This window comes from Phaseolus vulgaris, chromosome 8 (assembly GCF_051622355.1).
Source record: "Phaseolus vulgaris cultivar YP4 chromosome 8, ASM5162235v1, whole genome shotgun sequence".
In the NCBI taxonomy this organism is placed as follows: domain Eukaryota; kingdom Viridiplantae; phylum Streptophyta; class Magnoliopsida; order Fabales; family Fabaceae; genus Phaseolus; species Phaseolus vulgaris.
The window spans coordinates 49,730,257-49,750,485 of NC_143505.1; the positions used below are offsets into that span (position 1 = coordinate 49,730,257).

The window sequence follows — 20,229 nt, forward strand, 5'->3', positions numbered from 1 at the left end:
GTAATCATACTTTAATGGATATGGTTAAGAGTATGTTGAGTTATTCTTCTTTACCCTTTGTGGATGTATGCTTTGAAAACCGCCATGCATTTTTTGAACAGGGTTCCCAGTAAGGCAGTTCCAAAGACACCTTTTGAATTGTGGACAGGAAGGAAACCCAGTTTGAGGCACTTACATGTTTAGGGTTGTCCGTCATAAGTAAAAATATATAATCCACAAGAAAGAAACTGGATTCAAGAACAACTAGTGATTTTTTCATTGGTTATCCAGAAAAATCTAAAGGGTATAGATTTTATTGTCCTAGCCATAGTACGAGAATTATTGAAATTGGAAATGTCAGGTTCATTGAAAATGGTGAAATAAGTGGGAGTGTCAAACCACGTAAGGTGGAAGTTGAAGAAGTTAGGGTGGAGATTCCTTTACCTAAAGTTTCTTCTCAGGTTGTTGTTCCCACAATTGTAGAAACATTTGGCAACATACAAGAACAATAAACAATAAATGATGAAACACCCCAAAATGAAGTTGTCACCGATGAACCTGTAACAAATGAACCATATGGAGCAGTATTGGGAAGATCTGAAAGGCAGAGAAGACCTGTTATTTCTGATGATTATGTGGTTTATTTACAAGAGTCAGATTTTGTCTTAGGTATTGATGAAGATCCAGTTTCATTTTCACAAACCATGAAAAGCAGTAATTCTATTAAGTGGTTAGATGCAATGAAAGAAGAGTTGAAATCAATGGATCATAATGAAGTTTGGGAGCTTGTTGAATTTCTTGAAGGATGTAAAAGAATTGGGTGTAAGTGGGTTTTTAAGACCAAGCGTGACTCTAAGGGGAATGTTGAAAGACACAAGGCTAGACTTGTTGGTAAAGGTTTCACTAAGATAAATGGTGTTGATGACAAAGAGACCTTTTCTCTAGTTTCTAAAAAGGATTCATTTAGAATTATCATGGCATTGGTAGCTCGGTATGATTTAGAGCTTCATCAAATGGATGTAAAAATCGCCTTTCTAAATGAGAATTTAGAGGAAGAAGTTTATATGGATAAACCTGAAGGATTTGCAATTAAAGGAAAGGATTACATGGTGTGTAAGTTTAAGAAGTCAATATATGGACTTAAACAAGCTTCGGAACAATGGTATCTTAAGTTTAATGATACTATCACTTCCTTTGGATTTACGGAAAATATTGTTGATCGATGTATATATCTAAAGGTCAGTGGGAAAGGTTTATAATTCTAATTTTGTATGTTGATGATATTTTGCTTGCTGGTAATGAATGATCTTGGTTTATTACACGAGACCAAGAAATTTCTCTTCAAAAACTTTGAAATTAAAGTATGGGTAAGGCATTCTATGTGATTGGAATTGAAATTATTCCTGATAGATCACAGGGATTATTAGGTTTGTCTCAGAAAGCATATATTAATAAAGTTCTAGAGAGGTTTAAGATGGAAAAATGCTCCGCAAGTGTCGTTCCAATTCAGAAAGGGGATAAGTTTAGTCTTATGCAATGTCCAAATAATGAGTTGGAACACAAGGAAATGGAACGGATTCCTTATGCATCTATCGTTGGCAGCTTGATGTATGCTCAAACTTTTACTAGACCAAATATCAATTTTGCTGTTGGAATGTTCGACAAGTATCACAGTAATCCAGGATTAGATCATTGGAAAGCTGCAAAGAAAGTATTGAGATATTTGCAAGGAACAAAAAATTACATGCTCACTTATAGAAGATCTGATCACCTTGAGGTGATAGGATATTCAGATTTAAATTATGTTGGATGTATGGATACAAGAAAAATTACATTTGGCTATTTGTTTCTTTTAGCTAGAGGAGCAATCTCGTGGAAGAGTGTGAAGCAATATGTCAATGTTGTATCCACTATGGAGACTGAGTTTGTGACATATTTTGAGGCCACTGTTTAGGGATTATGGCTACGAAACTTTATTTCAGGACTTGGAATTGTTGATAGTATTGCCAGGCCGCTGAAAATTTCTTGTGATAGTATCGCATCAATCTTCTTTTCTAAAAACGACAAGTATTCAAAGGGTGCTAAACACATGTTATTGAAATACCTTGTCATAAAAAAAGAAGAAGTTCATAGACAAAGGGTGTCAATTGAACACATTAGCACCAAACTTATGGTTGCAGATCCTTTGACAAAAGGTTTGCCACCAAAGACATTTAATGAGCATGTTGAAAGAATGGGTAACTAAAAACCCTTATTGACATTATGATTGAGTATTATGCTCTTTATGTATTGGCACTCTGACCCCATTACATTATTGTTTCTGATATTTAATGCATCCTGTTTTATTGAATTAGTTGTTGTATATACATAATGAGTTATGTTGATATAACAGGATTTGTCTTTGACTAAGACATTATTGTTGGACCATCATGAGCCTTTCATTTATAGGTCATATTAAGTAGAAAACTAATATTGTAGTACTTAGAAGGAATTATGTCGATTTAATGACATAAAACTACTAAGACTTTTATTAGTCTATTTAATGATGATAGAATTATATAACCAATGCTTAAGATATTTTCACCTTATATTTATGGTTAATTTTTCCATTAACGTAGTTCTGCCACATTGGTCAAGTGGGAGAATGTAAAATATGCATATATGACCTATGTGAGAAATGTTGATGAACCTGGATGCATCACCTGTCATATGTTTTGAACAGCCACTATCTATGTACCATAGGTGTTGTTTTCTCTCCAAACAACCCTACTAAAGAAACAAAATCAAGTTGCCAAATCTGGTCCCCTTGTGAATTTGGGTCCATAGGTGTTAATGTGTTTCCAAGAAACATTAGGCTCTTTAGGAACTCATTTCATAAAACCCTTAGGTACAAAGAACTTTCTGATTCTGCAGAACCTAACAGAGTGTCCCTTTTTCATGCAATAGAAACAACAAACAACTGGTTGTTTCGATGCTTTAACTGATTGTTTTTTAGTGAAGGTTGAAAAAGGTTTTGTGCACCCACTTTGTTCGTTTTGGGGGTTAAAAACCCAAGCCAGATTTTCCAAAAACACATGTTTGGGATGCCAACACATTTTCAAAATTTGATTTTCCTTTCGAAATAACATCAATTGTTTTCACAAGATATAAGACTTTCTCTTGAAGAGACTCACAGTTTTTGCAAAAATTTGAATCACATTTGCAAGAGGATTTTTCATACATCAAACCAGAATTTTCTAAATTAGTTTTTGATTGATTCAAGTCTTTTTCTAAAACTGTGATTTTCATTTTCAACTTGTTGTTTTCACATTTCAATCGGTTATTTGAAAAAGTTAATCTCTTAGTTTCTTCATGTATTTCTTGGAAAGCATCAAGCAATTGAAAATAACTTTCACACTTATTAGAAGAGGTTTTACTTACTTGACTTGATTCTGATTCTCCCTTGGTCATTAAGCAAACTTCCACTTTATTTTCAGAAGAGATTGAGCCAGCAAATGACTTTTCTTTATCTACCAAGTCACTCCTTGGATTCTTGTGCAATTCCTCAAGTTTGTCCCACATTCCTTTAGTTGTAGTGCATTCTGAAATCTTGAGCAGTACATCAGAGTCTAGAGCAGACACAATAATATGTTGGGCCATACAATCAAGATGTTCTTTAGAAGATTCATTAATTTCAGGCATATGCACATAGGTATTATTTGAAATAACATTCCAAATATTCTTATCTAAGGATTGAATAAAGAATTTCATTCTTATGCACCAAATAGGATAGTTTTGACCACAGAACAAAGGTGGTTTGTTCAAAGAGGCACCTTCCCCAAAAAAACTTTTATCAGCCATCACAGATTACACAAACACCACACACAAAGAGGTGACTTTGAATCTCACAAAGCATACTCACCCTCCTTGCACACAACACACACCTCAAGCCAGAATCACACTAACTTTACAAGATTTCACAGCACCCTATTGATCAGTTCTTTGAACCACAATACACCAACACCCTATTGATCAGTTATTTTGAACCACAGCAAAACACAAAGCAATCTTGCTAAAACTTGATGAAAAACCTTATCAGAAGCAGTTTTTGTAATCTCTCAAATCAATCTCAACTCAGAGTATCAACAAATTTTGTTTCATCAATCTTTAAATGTTTGAATCAAAAACATATTTATAATACTTGAAATGCTAACGTTGAAGCAAATCGAAACAACCAAATCAGTTGAAACAGATTTTCAAAAAGTTGTTACAAGGACATACATTTAATCGGTTAAAAGCACGATTTAACCAGTTGAATGCTCTTGTCAATTATAAAACAGTTTCAAAACCTTTTTTGCCAGCTAAGTTACAAACAACCGATTATTTCGAAACATTAATCAGTTGTTTTTCCCTTTCCATGGAAAAACACTTTAATCTTTAAAACTGATTGAAATGAGCTTTGTTTGAGAATCAAGACTGATCTTACAAAGATTCTAAACCCCAAACCAAAACCTGAACCTAAAACATTACACAGCTTTAGGGTTCATGAGGATTTGACACATCAAAGCTTCCCATCTTCAACACCAGAAACCTTTGGGTATCCACTAAGTAATCAAAAACCAGATTACAAACACACAACCACCAAAGAAGTGATCTTGATCCCCTCAAGAACACACACTTCCTTTGGCACACCACAAACACACCACAAATCATAACACCCTCTGACTCTGTGAACACTAGTACTTACAGAATTACAAATCAAGAAAAAATAGGATTAATCACACCTGGTACAAATCAAATCAAAGTACACAATAAGTCCTATTTCACTCTTAGAGAAATATCCAAAGCCTTAAGCAATCTTGGAGAAAACTTGATTTCAAAAACTGATCTTGTAAGTCATTTGCTAGGAGTGTATAACAGAACATTTATACTCCAATTAGAAGTTGAAAACATTTATTATCAAAGTCATCATTTTCAAATCATTTAAAGCAGATTTAACAAACTTAACAGAATTTTGTTAAGACAGTTAAAAAAATAGTCGGTTGTTTTGTCGAAATAACCGATTGAATTGGTTTGACAGCAAAATCACCCAAATTCAAATCTGCCAAAACCAGTTTCAAAAACCTTAAGTATGAAACAACCGATTGAAAAAAGAAAACAATTGGTTGTTTTTCTGATTCTTCATAAAACACTCTTTTCAAAAAGATTTGAATTAAACCAGCTTTTGGATTCAAATTAAGAGTGAATTGACAAATTCAAACTACCCATAACACACTACAATCAGCCTTCAAGCAATCCATGGAGATTTGGAGTCATCAAAGCTCTTCTTCAACATCCTCCACACCTAAGTTCACACCTACACAAGTTTGGAATAGAGTAAAGACTTATCCTAAGATAAATGAAAGTGGTGTGCAAAGAATACATGGTTACGGGGAATGGCATAACTGGACAAAAAAAGCATCTTTTGGAATCTTCCATACTAGAAAGACAATATATTAAGATATAATCTTGATGTTATGCATATTGAAAAAAATTTATTCGATAACATCTTTAACAATGTCATGAATGTGAATGGGAAGACAAAGGACAATGACAAAGCACGAATGGACTTAAGTTTGTATTATAGGTGAAGAGACTTGGAACTGAAGTCACATCCTAATGGAAAGATGTTCAAGCCAAAAGCAAATTACACACTTGCAACACCTACACAAGTTTGGAATAGAGTAAAGACTTATCCTAAAGTAACTGAAAGTGGTGTGCAAAGATTACATGGTTACGGGGAGTGGCATAACTGAACAAAAAAAGCATCTTTTGGGATCTTCCATACTGGAAAGACAATATATTAAGACATAATCTTGATGTTATGCATATTGAAAAAAATTTCTTCGATAACATCTTTAACATTGTCATGAATGTGACTGGGAAGACAAAGGAAAATGACAAAGCACGAATGGACTTAAGTTTGTATTGTAGGCGAGGAGACTTGGAACTGAAGTCGCATCCTAATGGAAATATGTTCAAGCCAAAAGCAAATTACACACTTGCAACAGAGGAAATTAAACATGTGTGTCAATGGTTAAAAGATGTTAGGATGTTTGATGGATATTCTTCGAACTTGGCTAGATGTGCTGATGTGAACAAGGGAAAGGTACTTGGATGAAAAGCCATTATTGTCATCTATTCGTGGAATGCCTACTTCCCATAGCATTTAGTTCGTTACCAACTCATGTTCTGAATCCCATTATTGAGGTAAGTCATTTTTTCAAAGATTTGTGTTCTACAACACTAAAAGAGGATGACCTTACTATGATGGAACAAAATATTCCAATAATTCTTTGTAAGTTGGAAAGAATATTTTCCCCTGCATTTTTTTATTCTATGGAACATGTCCCTGCCCATTTAGCATATGAAGCCAAACTTGGTGGACCTGTAAATTATAGATAGATGTACCCATTTGAAAGGTAATAATAAGAGTTATTAGTATTTATTTAATGTGAAGAATAATTATGAATCATAACATATTTCTTTGATTATAGATTCATGGGATATGCTAAAAGATCAGTGAAGAATAAGGCTAGGGTAGAAGGATCTATTTGTGCATCTTATTTGCATCGTGAGACAACTCATTTTTGTTCACACTATTTCAACAACTTCATGTTAAGACCACAACATTGTAGAAATGAAGTGGACATTGAAAGTGAAAGGCTTCCATCAATCTTATCTTTCTTTGATTCTGGGAGGGAGATCACTTGTTGGTTAATTGATGAAGAATTGAACTCCACTCATGTTCATGTTTTGATCAACTGTAATGAAGTTAAACCATACCTTGAGTAAGTCTCACGCAATATATCCTTTTAAACCACTATTATTCATTCATTAAGTTATCACTAACCTAATGCATTGACACTTATATATTGACAGCTTTTTCTTACATTCTAATCAAATTTCCGAATCACATGCTTCGGCTCGTATACATGCAAATTTCCGTTTGTGGTTTAGGATACAAGTATGTATCTACAAATTCTATAATTTACTTTTTCTTGACTTCTTTGACCATTTCATAATTAATGACATTGATATATTTATAGGTTCGTAGAGACCCTTTAAGTGTGAAGAACCAACACCTAAGAGATTTATTGTTAGAATATATGGCCTTAAAAGAGAGGGGGTTAATTGTTTAAGAGAGGTTTTTGAAATCTTTTTTAAGTTTAAAAAAATTCTTTGTATGAATCCAGAACAGAAATCAGGCTAGCCAAGAACAAGATCAATAAAATAGCAAAGCAACAAAAAAACAATCGGTTGTTTCTGCGAAACAATCAGTTGTTTATACCAGTAAAGCTAAAAACAAAATGTAAATGAGTTTAAAGGTAAGAGAAAAATACACCAACAGTTTATACTGGTTCACTCTTAAACCAAGAGCTACATCCAGTCCCCAGAAAACTTCTGGGTAATCCACTAAGTAATAAAACCAGATTACAACACACAATCCACCAAAGCAGTGACCTTGAACCGTTCAAGAAACACACTCGCTTTGGCAAATCACACACCAAGAGTATTGATCTTGACCACCTCAAGAGCACACAACACTCCTTGGCAACACAACACCAGTAATACAGAAGGTTGAGAATAGATTACACTTGTTTACTGAAGAATTTGAAATCAATACAAATGCAATCATATTCCACTCTCTTAGAAAACCCAAAGCTTTGATGTGAATGTTCAAATCTTGAATCAACTCTTTCACAACTGAAAAACTCAAATTTGTTTCCCTTTTCTGTTTGAAAATGTACCGACCCGTCCTCGGGCGTTGACCAAAGTCAAACACATGATGGGACCCACCAAGGAGCCCCAAGAAGGAAAGTCAATGGGTTGACCGCTTTGGGCGTCGCCAGGTATGGGCGTCGCCAGGTTTGGGCGTCGACAGGTTGAAGCGTCTCCCACCTTAAAGGCACTACCCGTTACTCTGAGAGCATGTTTCGGCTCGGATGGTGACACCCTCCGATACCCACGGGTAGGGAAGACCGTGGAGGGGGCGTCCCAGCAAGAGGCCACAGTACGGACGAGGAGGCCTCGGGCCCCGGTACCTCAGAACATTAATAAAGAAAAGAGTAAGGTGGCTTCAAGGCCATATCCCTAGTACCAGTAGGGAGTAACCTGACTCGTGAAGCAACCACACCACTTCTGGAGAATCCTTGGGACAGATACGGCCCAGGAGAGGGCCACACCTAGGGGTAATCCACGTGCGTGGTACGAGAGGAAGGCTGATACACTCCTAGGGCGAGTGACTAAAGGCTGGGGTGCATGAGTTGGCACCCAGGTAGTCACCCCTTGCGTAAGATGCACTTCGAGGAGGGAAGACTTACACGCTGGGATTTTCCCTAAGTTGGGTTACAGCGTCGTAAGGCCTTCCACATGGAGTTGCGCTTAAGTCAGAAAGGCCACGTGGCAGTAAGCATTGAAACCCAAGGTATATAAGCTTTTCTGAAAGCTTAGTGAGGTACATTTTTACACACGTTATAATCATTTGCACGCTTACACACTGTACGCACGAGTGATTTGAGCACCAGAGAGAAGTTTGTTAGAATACAGTTATGCGCCTTCAGAACATCGCAGTTACGGTGTTTCGATACGGAGGTGCATAGTGTTTTCTGCATACTGACTTGATCGTCGGAGTGCAAACGGCCGCAAGGGCGCCCTTTGTTCTCTCTGTTTCAGGTACTCACGGCGGTGTAGGGTGAAGATCTGGAACCAAGACGAAGGTGTCCTTGATACGCAAGTCACAGCTACGCACGAAGAACATTCTGGTCAACCGGCAGGAACAGAAAACATAAACAACCTTTTTATATTTTTCAAAGATTGGTCAAAGCATTTAATGAAGGAGCGTATTCAGTTGGAAATCATTTAAAGCACATTCAACCACCAAAACAAAATTATGTTAGGATTTTCAAAGAAACAATCGGTTGAAACCACGAAACAATCGATTGTTTGGTTTGGCAGTTAAGTCAACCAAACATAAACAATTTTCAACCTTTTCAAAAAACTCCTAAGAGTAAAACAACCGGTTGATTCGACAAAACAACAGGATGTTTTTCACTTAGTTTGAAAAATACTTTATTTCAAAAAGGATTTAAAACACATTACCTTTAGATTCAACAAAGGAGTGAATTACAAATAAAACTACCCATATCCCTCCCAAAACACAGCCTTGTATCAAACACATAGGATTTGGATTCTTCAAAGCACTTGATCACTCTTGATCACTCTTGATCAACATTTATCACTTGGTCCTTTAAGGTGAGCAAAAGAATGGCACACATTCTTTGTGAATGCGTACAAATTCCACACTCATGCATGGAGCGAGGGAAAGAAAACATTAAGTAGTGGGATGCATCTAAAGGGTCTTACAGAAGGAGGTGAGGATGATTTCTACTGTGTGATTCAACACATGTATGAGGTGGAGTACAATTCTTCGACCTCAAATAAGAAAGTTGTATTATTTTACTATAATTGGTTTGATCCATCAACAAGAGGTACATGAGTGGATTCCAAATATGGTATTATGGATATTCGAATGGATAGAACAAATGTGTCATTTGATCCTTGTATCGACCAGTCCTCGGGCGTCGTTGACCACTAGTAATGATGGGGCCACGTAAGTTGGGTCCCACGAGCGGCTTGGGCCAGTGTCTCGTAAGGAACGTGAACCAAGGTGTCGAGGAGTGGTCAAGCGTCGATCATCAGGATGTACTGATGTGTCCTCGACAGTATAGTGAGGGCGATGAGAGATCGGACATCGGTGACTCAAACAGTAGAGCTGGGTCATAAAAGGTGGACCCCAAACCACAGACCACTTATTAGTGAGGGAGAAGCCTAGGCCACGAGAGTCCATGCGTGTAGTGGGAATGGCACGTGAGCAGCTAGGGCACTCCCAGGACGGGTGACCCCAGAGATTAGGTGCACGAGGTGGCATCTAGGTGGTCATTCCGTCAGAGGTCGCACTCTACTTATGGAGCCCTACGTGCTAGGTTATCCTTAGAAAGCCTATTTTGGGTATTGGAAACAACGGAAACCCTGGACTATATAAAGGGTTAGGATAAATCTAGTAAGGTACGCTATTCATTTGCGCCACTCCACACACACAATTCACACAGAGCTTTTACGCTTAAGAGTTTTGGTGTTTCCTAGCCCTAAGATTGACTTGAGCGTCGAAGTGCAAACGACCTCTAGGGTGCCCTTTGTCTTTGTGATTTCAGGTGTTAGATTGAGAGAAGCACGAACGAAGGCACAGAGAATCGGGTGTGGGAGTATCGTGAGACATACGAAGGCGATCGAGTTAACCGACGGGAACATTTGGCGCCCACCGTGGGGCATGATCTAAAACACTGTTCCACCAGCAAGAACAAGAAAGATCAAGAAGATGAGAAATACGAGGCAAGGATCTGTTGCACCAAACGAGGGCGAAAGCCTCACCCTGCAACAGATTATGGAATGATGCAGGCCCTCCAATAAGAAGTGGTTGCATCAAGAGCGGATCAAGAACGCATCCAGGCTGATTTGGCTGCGTCGCGGGCAATAAACAAAGAACTGCGCCAATCGAAGGAGGAGTTGTGCAAGGATCTGCAGAATCAGGCAGGGGAACGTAGGTGGAAGATCTAGAACTTGCGACGCCCCCCAGGGAGTTCCCGATGCCGTTCTCACAAGCGATCATGGATGTCGTGATACCAACCACGTTCGTAGGTCCCAAAGTCACCTTCATTGGTATGAAGGACCCAGAGGCTCATCTCACGGCTTTCCATACGCAGATGATGTTGGTTGGGGGCTCTAATGCGGTGCGGTGCGGTGCAAGCTGTTCATGAGCACTTTGGTGGGAACAACGATGGTCATCAGCCTCCCTGATGGCCACGTGACGTCGTTCCCACAACTCACTATGTTGTTCAGAGAATAGTACATCGCGAATCGGGCTCCCCCGTCCATTTCTTACGATCTTTTCGACGTAAGGCAGTGATCCTGCCTGTTGACCAGAACGCAAGAGCCTTGCCTCGTCAAAGGTAGCTTCCTCTGGATCGGCTTTGCACCGTGTTAGCTTCCGTCCTTCACCTTGATTCACCTCAAGAACCTACAAAAGATAGAACGGCGCCGCTGCGGCCGATCGTGCTCCGACGCTCAAGTCAGCGACTGAACCACCAAAATACTAAGAGGAAAACTAAGAACTTCAGGAACCGTGCAATGTTCTCTCTCCGCGTACTCAAGTTATCGCAAGCATAAAAGAAGTATTCTAAAACGTGCGTACCTCAGAAGTTCGTTAGAATCCCTTATATACCTGTGCGCTTTCTCTCTCCTGACAGTTACACATCTGGACACGTGGCTCGCATCCAGCTGTACACGTGTCACCATCTGGAGCATTCTCTGCTTGAGCGTCACTTCTTACTCTTCAGGCTGTTCGACTAAGTTACCCATGCAGGAAGTAACTCAGTGTATAGCTGCCTTGGAGCGCGATCTCTTCTGTGTGGCGAGTACGGGTGTCATCATACACACCTTCCCTGTGGTCTCGCCGGCCACCATTATGATCTGCTTCATTTACCTTACCGTGCATGTTCGGGTAAGCTGTTCCCTGACCTCAACCTCTGGCCAGCTAGGGAATGACCATCTGACAACTTTATCCTTTGCTTCGAAAGCCTGGAACAAGCTTTCCTGATCTTTCGGCGATGTCCTCCTCTCGGCGATCTCCGATCGCCTTGTCGCCTGGGTTCACATCCGGCGACTACGACACAAACTTGGTGATCGCCGGTTTAGGTATGCTAGAGATCGGGGCACGCCAACTTAACGACTGGCGACTACACGAGCCCCCCGACTTCCCTCCCTTCTGCCAGCCTGGTGTCCCGTTCAACGCGCCTATGTTATAGCTTGCTGCCACGTCATCACTTCCGACTACCTGGGCGGTACAGGCAGTGTCAGGGAGAGTCCCTGAAGAAGTTCCTCAACTGTTTTGGGGCACAGGTGGTGAGACTGAACACTAAGGATATAACGATGATGGTGTATGCGTTTAGAAAGGGCATCGTGCCAAGGCCTTTCTGCGAATCACTTATCAAGAACCGCCCCAAGACTTTTGCTGAGATAAGGCGTCGTGCGGTGGCCCACATCGCGGCAGAGGGAGAAGTTAATGAGAAACGCACGTGTATTGTTCCCACGCACCCACGTGCACCTGGTCGACCTCAACCCCTAAGGGTACACGAGGCAACGACAGAGAAGAAGACCCCGGCGAAGCAGCAGCCCTACCAACCTAGGAATCCCCAAACTAGGGGGCGCGCAAGGGAGAACGTGCCGCCAAGGCACAACTTTATGGTAGAATTAAAGGACCTCTTCGCTATCCCCAACATAGCGGAGAAACTGAAGATACCCGCGAAGATAGACAAGAAGTTGAGGCCCAACAAGAACGTCTGGTGTGAGTTCCACCAAGCATTTGGCCACCCCATACGCAACTGTTTGGCGCCTGGACACCAGCTAGACGAGTTGGTGAAGAACCACTTCCTGAGGGATTACTTGCAGGAGACACAGGGTGCCGAGGACGTGGCGGTGACAGGGGTGACCAGGGGCATGAAATCCCCGTGCATGGTGAAATCCACACCATTTCGAGAGTTTTTCAAGAGGAGTTTGCACCGCTTCTCAGCAGAAGAAGTATGCATGGGCGGTGATGTCGGTAGAGGCACAAAGGGCAGACGATGCCTTTGACGTTGATGTTGTCTTCACCAAGGCCGACCTCCGAGATGTTGTTCCCCACGATAATGATCCGGTGGTGATCTCAATAATAACCGCTAGGAGGAAGGTGCACCATGTACTGGTGGATCAAGGAAGCTCGGCGGACGTAATGTGCTGGACGACTTTCAACAAGCTGCAGCTGTCCCCTGACATGCTAAGGCCTTATACTGGCTGCCTGTACAGTTTCACGAGAGACCAGGTAGAGGTGCATGGGCACTTGGAGCTAAGGAGCACCTTCACAGATGGTACCGCGTCCCGTACGGAAAACATCAGGTACCTTATCGTCAATGCCCCCTCCGCTTATAACATACTGCTAGATAGACCTACGTTGACAGGCTGGGGGCGATATCGTCGACAAGGCACATGAAGATGAAGCTACCTGACTTAGGGGGAAAGGTGATTACCATCAAGTCGGATCAGAAGGAGGCCAAGAGGTGTTACGAGAACAGCCTCAAAACGAAGAGAGGGGTGTTCATGGTCACTACCCGTGCACCGCACTCAGAAGAGGTCGCCCGGACCGAGATCATTCACGCAGAGATCGCCCGGGAGGGGCGAGTGCAGAGAGGAGTACCCACTGTCACCACTCGGGAACAAAGTGAAGAGCGGGCCGCTAGAGCAGAGATAACCCGTGCAGAGATCGCCCGGGAGAGGCGACCTGAGCTGGCCGGTGATGTGAGGGAAAGAGAGATTGGAAGAAAGATTTTCAAGCTTGGCAGCGCTCTTGACCAAGCGACGCAAGATCAGATAGCCGAGATCATAACACGGCACTTGGATGCCTTCACATGGTCCGCCTCGGACATGCCGGTATAGACCCAGACTTCCCGTGCCATCGCCTGAGCATGGATCCCAAGGTTCGGCCTGTCCGCCAGAGATGAAGGAAGTTTAATGAAGAGAGGTGTCAGGTCATCAGGGAAGAGACACGGAAGTTACTGAGTGTTGGCCACATCAGGGAGATCTAGTACCCGGAGTGGTTGGCGAACGTGGTCTTGGTGAAAAAGGTCAATGGGAAGTGGAGAATGTGCGTTGACTTCACGGACCTCAACAAGGCGTGCCCAAAGGACTCTTACCCTCTGCCAAGCATTGACGGATTGGTATACAACGCCTCGGGTTGCTAAATGCTCAGCTTTCTAGATGCCTTTTCTGGGTATAACTAGATTAAGATGCATCCCAGGGACAAATGCAAGACAACGTTCATGACTGAGCTATCTTGCTACTGCTACAAGGTCATGCCCTTCGGGCTAAAGAACGCAAGCGCCACTTACCAAAGGCTGATGGACAGAGTGCCCGCGCCCATGATAGGGCGAAACGTGCAAGCCTACGTGGATGACATGGTGGTGACCTCGCATGTGAAAGAACAGCACGTCACTGACTTGGAAGAGCTATTTACGACAATAGCTAAGTACAGACTGAAGCTGAATCCGGAGAAGTGTGTGTTCGGGGTAGAAGCAGGGAAGTTTCTAGGTTTCTTGCTCACCGAGTGGGGGATAGAAGCGAACCCAGAGAAGTGCGTTGCAATCTTGGCAATGAGAAGCCCAAGTTCAGTGAAAGAAGTACAATGGTTGACAGGGTGCATGGCCGCCCTGTCCAGATTCGTATCAGCTGGAGGAGACAAGGGACACCCCTACTTCCAATGCCTAAGAAGGAACAACAGGTCCGTATGGACCCAAGAGTGTGAAGAGGCGTTCCTCAAGCTGAAGGAGTACCTGGCCAGCCCTCCAGTCCTGTGCAAACCGCAGCCAAGCACACCATTTCGCCTGTATTTTGCAGTGACTGACCGGGCGATCAGTTCAGTCCTTGTTCAGGAGCAGGACCAAGTTTATAAGCATATATACTTCGTGAGCAAAGTATTGCAAGGGCCTGAGGTCAGATACCAGGCCTTAGAAAAGGCAGCCCTGGTGGTTGTGTTCTCGATGAGAAGGCTTCGTCACTACTTCCAGAGTTTCACTATGGTGGTGATGACAGATCGGGCCATTCACAAGGTCCTACAGAAGCCGGATGTGGCAGGTAGAATGGTGCGTTAGGCGGTGGAACTATCTGAGTTTGATATTCAATATGAGCCTAGAGGCCCTATCAAAGGCCAGGTCTACGCCGACTTCGTGGTAGAGCTTTCCTCGGCAGATGCACACCAAGAAAAAACCAACTTCCGATGGGTGCTCTCTGTAGATGGGTCCTCTAACCAACAAGGCAGCGGGGGGTGCCCTCACGCAGGACCGAACGGGTTGTTGATCGAGCAGGCCCTACGTTTCGCCTTCAAGGCCAGCAACAACCAGGCGGAGTACGAAGCCCTCATTGCAGGTATGTTGTTGGCAAAAGAAGATGGGAGCGCGAAGTCTGTTAGCGAAAAGCGACTCCCTACTAGTCACAGGTCAGGTGACTGGTGAATATCAGGCCAGGGACCCTCAGATGGTTGCCTACCTAGGGTATGTTCAGATTTTGAAGGGGTCTTTCGCGGTGTTCGAGCTGGTGCACGTCCCAAGAGAGCAGAATGCCCGAGCTAACTTGCTAGCTAAGCTTGCCAGCTTAGGCAAGGGGGCAGGCAGAGGACGATCATACAGGAAACCCTAAAGACACCTCGAACATTCACTGCAGATAACTGGGTGCATCAGGTCAGCACAACAAGAGGAGGGATGAGGAGTCATCGGTCATTGACTCAGGAAACACTGCAGACTCCCAAGGTAAGCCTGTATCCAGTCCTACGGGTGGAATCAATGCAGGTTTGCTTGGTCAGGCGACACATGGATGACGCCTTACAAGTGCTACCTGGCCGATGGGATACTCCCATTGGAACCCGCAAAATCCAGGAAAGTCAAGAAAAATTCTGCCAAGTACACTCTCATTGACGGGGAGTTGTTCAGACATGGGTTCACCCATCCCATCTTGGTATGCGTAAGCGGAGACCAATGCGTGCGCATAATGGCATAGCTCCACGGAGGGATATGTGGGAGTCATATCGGTGGTCGATCTCTAGCATTGAAGGTCATTCGTGCGGGATATTATTGGCCAACCGTAAGGGAAGACTGCACGAGGTACGCACAGCAGTGCAAGCAGTGTCAACAACACGCTTACTGGCACAAGGCGCCGCCAGAAGAGCTCAGGTCGATTTACAGCCTGTGGCCTTTCCATACATGGGGAATCGATATCCTGGAGCCCTTTCCTCTGGCGATAAGACAGATGAAGTACCTCGTGGTCGCCATAGAGTACTTCACGAAGTGGATTGAGGCTGAGCCCATGGCCCAGATCACGGCCCACAAGATAACGCACTTCGTATGGAGGAGTATAGTGTGCCACTTCGAGTTACCGAAGCGCTTTGTGTCTGACAATGGCACACAATTTGCAAGCCAACAGCAGGGTAAGCTATGCTCAGAGGTTGGAATAAAGTAGGTGTTCGTCAGTCGAGCACCACGAGACAAATGGGCAGGTCGAGTCTGCCAATAGAATCCTGCTCAGAGGTGTGAAGAAAAGGCTTAAGAAGGCCAAAGGTACCTAGGCAGAGGAGGTTCCTAGAATTGTGTGGGCTTACCACACCACTCCCCAGTCCACCACCAGAGAGACACCCTTCAGCTTGGTGTATGGGTCGAACGCGATGATTCCAATGGAGATCCAGGAGAGCTCGCCATGCTTCTTGAACTTCGTGGCTGAAGAGTCCAACGAAGAAAGAAAGGTGAACCTGCACCTACTGGATGAGGTCAGGGAAGAAGGAAGAATCAAAGCTGAAGCGTTGAAAAGAATAGTGGAGTGCAAGTACAGCTCGAAGCTGAAACCTCGCCAGTTCCAGGTCGCCGACCTGGTAATGCGGAAGGCCCACTCCCATCAATTATAGAACAAGCTATCCCCCAAGTGGACTGGTCTTTTCAAAGTGAGAGAGGCCCTTTGGAATGGGGCATACAAGGTTGAGACGCTGGAAGGAGGCGTGATTCCTCGTACATGGAAGGCGGCCAACCTCAAGTTTTATTTCAGTTAAACAATAACATTGTACATAGTTCTGAGGAGACACTCTTTTTCCCTTATAAGGGTTTTTTAATGAGGTCACCTAATAAATTTCAATTGAAACATTTTATCGAATTTTGAACAAGGCAGTTACGAACTTGTTCCCTGGCGTTAGAGGTCTTGAAAGCGGGAAAGGTAGGTTCGTAAAGAACACCCCCCCCCCCCCCCCCCTCGAGTGAGAACGCCAAGGCTGAACGAAATAGTTCATCAGTTAAATCCTCATCGCCCTTGAACGAAGATGAGTTCAGTTAAGAACTTGTTTGTCTTGTATAGAAACTTATTTAAGCTAAAGCTTGACCCACAAATAATGTTGACTAGTCAGCAAAAACTCAGTCTTCTTGTGTTCTTCTGGCCAAAGCTCTATTTTATGTTTTGAGGACTTGGAGGTCTTCTTGAATTTGTTTGTACATTCCTTCACCCTAGAGTTTTCCTCTTGATTGGGCCTACAAAAATAAACAAAAGCCCAATTAGACTCATATTTGCAATTAAATCAATAAACAACCTTTAGGTCTTCATCCTCCTTATTATGGGGTTGTGTGTGGCTAGACGGTTTCCAACACCATCTCCACATGTTGGTTCTAATGCATCAACCCTAAACCCAAATATTACACCATCTCCATATACAAATCTTGGAGGGACGCATTCAAATTTTGTAGCCAATAACTTAGAGGGCGAGGTCCTCTCAACTAGTGATCACCCTCTTATTCAGCCTATTGGGGGAGGGTAAGAATATAATAAAATTCAATTTATATAATTTAATATTATTGTCTTATAATTTTGACTAACTTTGTTTTGGTATTTAGGTTTTATCCATCAAAAGTTGCATCAAAAACCATCACTGCCACCATTAAGCAACAATTTGGTGAGCCATGACTAACATGGCGGGCAATCTCAAAGGCTGACTGGGATATATTTTTTCAATGTTTTAAGGTACTTGTTTTTTATTCGCTTTAAAAATGCTTATATTTTACAATTTGGATTGATGATTTTTGTTGTTTTTCAGAGGAAGGTCATATGGAGGGTTGAGGATGAGGAAAAAATTAAGAAAAATTTCCATACGAAGGCTTCTCACATCCTTTCACAAATGTTTAAAATGGCTTGCCACGAAGCTAAACGACCAGAATGGATTGGCAATAATGTTTGGAACAACCTCTTGGAATAGTGGAACATGCCTTTGTATCGATCCAAATGCAATACAACTAAAAAAAAATTGTTTGTCTGAAAAAGGTGGATGTCTGCATACCGGAGGATCCATTAGCGTGCATGAACACGCTATTCGTTTGGTATGACTTCCATATAAAATTTTGTATTAGTCTATGATTAATTATTACCTCCTTAGTTTATAAAATGTTTTCTTTACTAACAGAGGAGCTTGGTCGCTCGGTCCATGTTGAATATCAAACAATTTTATCAAGTAGCATCCTGGCTAGAGAAATTGAAACTTGGGACATTTAGGAACGTAGAGCAAGTTATCCAAGCATTACCAAATTTTAGTACGAGCTTAATGAAGTTGAGAGAAACACTTTCTCAACTGGCCCCACTAAGATTGATGACTAAATCATCGACAGAAAACAAAGAATAAGGGATCTTTAGAGTAAAAATGAACTTACTCTATTTGAAAATCTAATTGGGTAGAAATGTACCCTAACTCCTTAACTACAACATGGTGTGATCAGATTTTGGAATAAACGAGGTATGAGAGAGAAATTGAAGAAAGAAGGTAGAGGGGGAGAGAAGGGAGAGAGAGGATGAAAGAGGGTTACGATTTTGTTCCTTTTCTTCTTGATTTTTCTACCTGGTTATATGTAAGGTTAGAAGATCTCTAAAATAATTTTTCATTTAATACTCTTAACCTTGTAATATATCTTAAAATATTTTCATTCAAGTTTAAAATAAATAAAAAATATGTCTTATGAATTATTATTATTATTATTATTATTATTTGTACCGGCAGGCACCGGACGAACTGATATACCGACCGTCCGACCGAACTCATAATAAATGTGAGGGCGCAACAAGACTAAGGTAGTTAAGATACTCCGAAAAATAAGGAATACGTGTGTGAAGAAGATATTTTCCCCCGGGTATTCCGGAGCACGATTGGTAAAACCTATCCATAACCACCCTGAGCCCAAGAGGTAGAAAGCCCATTTAGAGGTAGAAAGCCCATTTAGCAATCCTATAAATACAGTGCTCAAGCCAGAGAAAGGTACGTTTTGATTCACTCACTAAACCTCACTTAGAATCTCATACTTACTTGAGCGTTGGAGTGCCTTCGCAGGTACCCTCCCCCGCCCGACCGAAAGAGATACCAAGAAGAAGCGACCGACTGAAGGAGAAGAAGACCGACACGTCAGCAACTACACTACATCAACCGACCGTGCCTGGGCCCCATCTCTCCACTCAGGTACAATTGGCGCCCACCGTGGGGCCGAGGCAAATCTTCAATTTGTGAAGCTATAATGGTTGCGACAAGAAACAACAACGACGCTATGGCAGAACAGATGACTATGATTCAAATCCTCCAAGCTCAGATGGAGGAACTGCGACAAAAGGGGATGGAAGACCATCGTCAACATGAAGAAGACAGACGCCGCCAAGAAGAAGATAGACGCCGCCAAGAAGAAGAAATCGCCTTATTAAGAGAGCAGAATGCACGACTCCAACAACAGGTCGATAATCCCGAACGAGAAGGCCAATCCCATATGGCCGACCGAACCGCCTCTCGCATACCTACACCTGCCAATACCAATCCTGCTTCCAGAGCTGAAACAGTCGAAAGAAAGTCAAGTAAAAGGGGTCATCCTTTTACAGACGAAATTATCACCACTCCACTTCCTGACAAATGGAGAGGTCTCGCTATTAAACTCTATGACGGCTCGACCGACCCGGACGAGCATTTAAATGTCTACATCAGAATTTATCGGATTTATATATGCCTCGTTCGACATCAGAATTATTACTTTAACGTAATCGAAATTATTTATGCCTCGTTCGGCATCAGAATTTATCGGATTTATATATGCCTCGTTCGGCATCAGAATTATTACTTTAACGTAATCGAAATTATTTATGCCTCGTTTGGCATCAGAATTTATCGGATTTATATATGCCTCGTTCGGCATCAGACTTATTACTTTAACAATCGGAATTATTTATGCCACGTTCGGCATCAAAATTATTCAATTATTTATGCCACGTTCGGCATCAAAATTATTCAATTATCTATGCCACGCTCGGCGTCAAAATTAATTTCTTTATGCCTCGTTCGGCATCCGACTCATTTATGCCGAGTTCAGCATCAGAATTAACTTACTATAACGAAATCGCAATTATGTATTACTCATTTGCCTTCGCATTGTTACTAACAGAATCAACTACACCCCGTTCGGCATCCAAAATGAAAATCTACAGCATACAACCAAGGTTGGTCGGCACAAGCTTTCCATCCACCACTAACTTCTCAATATCATACCGGTCGTCCTCCAGGGGCGTACCGTGCAAACAAGCCACTTGTTGGACGCCTAG

General features: G+C 42.3%; 2 pseudogenes; both read left to right on the forward strand.

Moving 5' to 3' along the window:
• Positions 1-1,342: 1,342 nt before the first annotated feature.
• Positions 1,343-1,933, forward strand: LOC137825300 (secreted RxLR effector protein 161 pseudogene; annotated as a pseudogene).
• Positions 1,934-5,821: 3,888 nt separating this feature from the next.
• LOC150025634 (uncharacterized) overlaps positions 5,822-20,229 on the forward strand; it is a 43,043-nt pseudogene continuing 28,635 nt past the window's right edge.